Source organism: Xenopus laevis, chromosome 1S, assembly GCF_017654675.1.
Source record: "Xenopus laevis strain J_2021 chromosome 1S, Xenopus_laevis_v10.1, whole genome shotgun sequence".
NCBI lineage: Eukaryota > Metazoa > Chordata > Amphibia > Anura > Pipidae > Xenopus > Xenopus laevis.
In genome coordinates, this window is record NC_054372.1 from 192868718 (window position 1) to 192874294 (window position 5577).

The following is a 5577-nucleotide window of genomic DNA, read 5'->3' on the forward strand; positions in this document are numbered from 1 at the left end:
AAGCCGCAAACCATTCCTAAATTTGGTGACATTTCCAAAAATCACCTCAAAATTTCCACCATGCAGCATCATATTTCCCACATACTTTTAGGTATCAAGAGAAATCACCCCAAATATGAAAGCCTAGGGTCCTCTGAACAGTTTGATGCCCAATATGTATAGGTGTACCCAAGCATGTGACATATAGGGGCCCCAAAAGGAAGACCCCCATATGGTCTGTCATTTCAGATACTGCAAAATCAACCCATTTACATCGTTTTTGGGGGGCAAAGGTAGAAAAAAGTAAGTTCACTGAGGAAAACCATATATTTTCGGAAAGTACACATTCCCACGAATCCAAATTGGGTATGCATGTCTTTCTACTCCAAAGCACCAAGTCGCAAACCATTCCTAAATTTGGTGATTTGGGTGACATTTCCAAAAATTACCTCAAAACTTCCACCCTGCAACATTGTATTTCCCACATACTTTTAGGTATCAAGAGAAATCACCCCGAAAATGAAAGCCTAGGGTCCTCTGAACAGTTTGATGCCCAATATGTATAGGTGTACCCAAGCACGTGGCATATAGGGGCCCCAAAAGGAAGACCCCCATATGGTCTGTCATTTCAGGTACTGCAAAGTCAGTAAATTTACATCGTTTTGGGGGGGGGGCAAAAGAAGAAAAAAGTAAGTTCACCCAAAAAAAACATATATTTTCGGAAAGTACACATTCCCACTAATCCAAATTGGGTATGCATGTCTTTCTACTCCAAAGTACCAAGCCGCAAACCATTCCTAAATTTGGTGATTTGGGTGACATTTCCAAAAATTACCTCAAAACTTCCACCCTGCAGCATTGTATTTCCCACATACTTTTAGGTATCAAGAGAAATCACCCCGAAAATGAAAGCCTAGGGTCCTCTGAACAGTTTGATGCCCAATATGTATAGGTGTACCCAAGCACGTGGCATACAGGGGCCCCAAAAGGAAGACCCCCATATGGTCTGTCATTTCAGGTACTGCAAAGTCAATAAATTTACATCGTTTTGGGGGGGGGCAAAAGAAGAAAAAAGTAAGTTCACCCAAAAAAAACATATTTTCGGAAAGTACACATTCTCAAGAATCCTGCAGCATCGTATTTCCCACATACATTTAGGTATCAAGAGAAATCACCCCAAATATGAAAGCCTAGGGTCCTCTGAACAGTTTGATGCCCAATATGTATAGGTGTACCCAAGCACGTGGCATACAGGGGCCCCAAAATGAAGACCACCATATGGCCTGTCATTTCAGATACTGCAAAATCAACGCATTTACATCGTTTTGGGGGGGGGGGGCAAAAGTAGGAAAAAGTAAGTTCACCCCAGAAAACCATATATTTTCGGAAAGTACACATTCCCACGAATCTAAATTGGGTATGCATGTCTTTGTACTCCAAAGTACCAAGCCGCAAACCATTCCTAAATGTGGTGATTTTGGTGACATTTCCAAAAATTACTTCAAAATTTCTAACCTGCAGCATCGTATTTCCCACACACTTTTAGGTATCAAGAGAAATCACCTCAAATATGAAAGCCTAGAGTCCTCTGAATAGTTTGATGCCAAATATCTATAGGTGTACCCAAGCACATGGCATATAGGTGCCCCAAAAGGAAGACCCCCATATGGTCTGTCATTTCAGGTACTGCAAAATCAACCCATTTACATCGTTTTTGGGGGGCAAAGGTAGAAAAAAGTAAGTTTACTCCAGAAAACCATATATTTTCAGAAAGTACACATTCTCACGAATCCAAATTGGGTATGCATGTCTTTCTACTCCAAAGCACCAAGCCGCAAACCATTCCTAAATTTGGTGATTTTGGTGACATTTCCAACATTTACCTCAAAATTTCTAACCTGCAGCATCGTATTTCCCACATACTTTTAGGTATCAAGAGAAATCACACCAAAAATGAAAGCCTAGGGTCCTCTGAACAGTTTGATGCCCAATATGTATATGTGTACCCAAGCACATGGCATATAGGGGCCCCAAAAGGAAGACCCCCATATGGTCTGTCATTTCAGGTACTGCAAAATCAACACATTTACATAGTTTTTGGGGGGCAAAGGTAGAAAAAAGTAAGTTTACCCCAGAAAACCATATATTTTCGGAAAGTACACATTCTCATAAATCCAAATTGGGTATGCATGTCTTTCTACTCCAAAGCACCCAGCTGCAAACCATTCCTAAATTTGGTGATTTTGGTGACTTTTCCAAAAATCACCTCATAATTTCCACCATGCAGCAACATATTATCCACACAACTTTTAGGTATCAAGAGAAATCACCCCAAATATAAAAGCCTAGGGTCCTCTGAATAGTTTGATGCCTGGGGGCAGCTGGGAAAATGACAATATGTCTAGCTCCATGTAACATTTCAAATTAAACATAAAAAAAATCAGTTTGCTCTTTTGAAAAATGGATTTAAGTGCAGAAGTCTGCTGGCGTAGCATTATTAACTGTAACTGTGTGTTTTGAAAAAAAAAAGTTATCCCTTTAAAAAAAAAAAAAAATATATATATATATATATATATATACATATATATATATATATATATTCATCCAGAAAGATGTGTGCACTCCACTTCTTAATAATCCATTTGTTTATAGTAAAAAACAGTACATTGACGTTTCGGTTGTGGTCTACAACCTTTCTCAAAATGTATTACCATACCATACTACACACAACAAATTGCAGCACCCTAAGTGGAATTTAAAGACTGAGAGTGTGCAGATCATTTTTTGATTTTGCACCTTTAAAAGGCCTGTGAGTGCGTTTTTTTTGCTTTATCTATGATTCACCATAACCAGCACCTAGGCAAAAGTATTTGTGATGTGTGCACCAGAGTTTGGACTATATATATATATATATATATATATATATATATATATATATATATATATATATATATACATATATATATTGTGCTACTGAAAAATGCCTTACCCTTTAAACAAAACAGGGATTGTTTGTCCATATATTGCAATATATTTAAGCTGAACAACTACATCAAAGTCATCCCATATCTGGCCAGTCCTACGCTTAATTTTCATCTGATTCATTAAGAATTCTATTGCTTCATTATACATTTTACAAAGGGACCAAGTTTTACCTGCAACTTACTAGCTGCTTTCAAAGTAAAACTCCCAAACTTGGCTGCCCTTTTATTAGACACCAGTGGGATCACCTGACTATAGCTTAGTCCCTTTGTAAAAAAATAAATTTTGATATTTGAAACTTTATACTAAGTCCTGTTTGGTGCGGTTTTTGGGCAAACAAACAATGTGATTGATTTGAACCAGAAGAAAACCTCTTCTCGCACTCCCTGGCCTTCGTGTTGATTGCCCGGTGACGGGGGGTCGGTTCAAATCAATTGATTTGAACCAGCACACGGGCATTGGATTTTTCGCCGTGTGCACCAGTGACAAAGTGTCTATATATATATATATATATATATATATATATATATATATATATATATATATATATATATATATATATATATATATATATATATAGTGAATAAAGTACCCCCTCTTATAAAATATAAGGATATTATAAGTTACCGAGGAGTTTCATGACCATATAAAAATACGAGGCCGAAGGGCGAGTGTTTTTATACAGGTCATGGAACTCTGAGGTAACTTCTAATATCCTCATATTTTTCAACTGGGGGGACTTTATTTATTATAATACACATAGTTCAGTGAGTCATGTGACAGAAATGACATCAGAACTCACCGTTTATAACTGATGACATCAGAACTCACCGTTTATAAGGATATAATTTACAAGACATTCATGGCTTTTGTGCATTATATATATATACCAGAAAAACTCCAGGTGGGCCCAGGTATCAGTGGTCCCTCCTGCTTCTAAACATTTGGCCTATTTCCTGGTCATTGCCTATTTCTATTTATTATTATTAACATGTATTTATATAGCGCCAACATATTGCGTAGCACTGTACTATGAGAATAAAGAGGCTAAATAGATGGAATAATAGGTTATAGTATTTAAAGAGAATAGTAGAAGAGAGGTTGAGTGAGGAGAGGAAGAAAATAATACTTAAAGTGGGCCCCTGGTGTAAAGGTTTTTGGGTGGGCCCCTGGTGTCCCAGTCCAACACTGTGTGTAACACTAGAAATGCAGGGTCAGTATGTAAAGTCTGCGTACTACAATTGTCATACATGAGTCTCCCTCTGCCAGGGCTTCTCCAGTTCCCTCTGGGCTGAGGCTCAGCCTGTCCCCAAGCAGATCATAACAGAGCCGGATGGGGACACTTCATCAGTTGCACATTATTTATATAATGTCATTAAATTAAAGGTACACTTTCAGATCATTATCTTGCTTTGTGTTCAAATCTTCAGCAGTGCCGTGAAGTTGTATGCTTCATAACTGAGCCAGCATTCATAAAATGATACGCTTCATATTGTGATCCCTTTTTTCAGATTTATCCCATGAGGAAAACTTTACTTTCTATACAACCCCCACCCTGAATTGTATATGTGTAGAAGCTTTAGTGTATTGGTGATTGATGCATCTGGCTCCTGGGCCACTTACTACTCCTTTTTATTTCTACCCAAGGGATCCCTTCCCCCGACTTCTCATTCTCTCTCCATTCAAAAACTAATTTCACTTTTCCTATCTCTCCTCCAAAAAGCCTCTTAAATCAACCCATTGTGAACTGAATAAAACTTTACAAAAAAAATACACTTTATCTTCACATAAAACAAAAGAACAAAGAATGATACCGGTGGCAGCAGGGAGGTATAGTGGGTGACGGGGCCCTTCAGCACTGGAGCCCTCACATTAGTTACTCCACTGCAAACTCCAGTCCATGCTGACCGTGCAGGGACACACAGCAGCAGCAACACGGCAACAGAGGAGTGGGAGGGTGGAGCCACAGCAGGAGAGAGAATGGAGGTGCGGTCCTAGAGCCCTCTGGATGTCGAAAGTAAATTACTAATTAGGATTAGCGCTCAGGAGCGAGTGGCCCACTAAAAAAAAATAGAGAGTGGCCCCACGGGCATTTGCCCGAACAGACAAATTGTCAGTCCGGGCCTGAGTGTACCCAAGCATGTGGCATATAGGGGCCCCAAAAGGAAGACCCCCATATGGTCTGTCATTTCAGGTACTGCAAAATCAACACATTTACATCGTTTTGGGGGGGCAAAGGTAGAAAAAAGTACGTTTACCCCAGAAAACCATATCTTTTCGGAAAGTACGCATTCCTACGAATCTAAATTGGGTATGCATGTCTTTCTACTCCAAAGTACCAAGCCGCAAACCATTCCTAAATTTGGTGATTTTGGTGACATTTCCAAAAATCACCTCAAAATTTCCAACATGCAGCATCGTATTTCCCACATACTTTTAGGTATCAAGAGAAATCACCCGAAATATGAAAGCCTAGGGTTCTCTAAACAGTTTGATGCCCAATATGTATAGGTGTACCCAAGCACGTGGCATATAGGGGCTCCAAAAGGAAGACCCCCATATGGTCTGTCATTTCAGATACTGCAAAATCAACACATTTACATCGTTTTCGGGGAG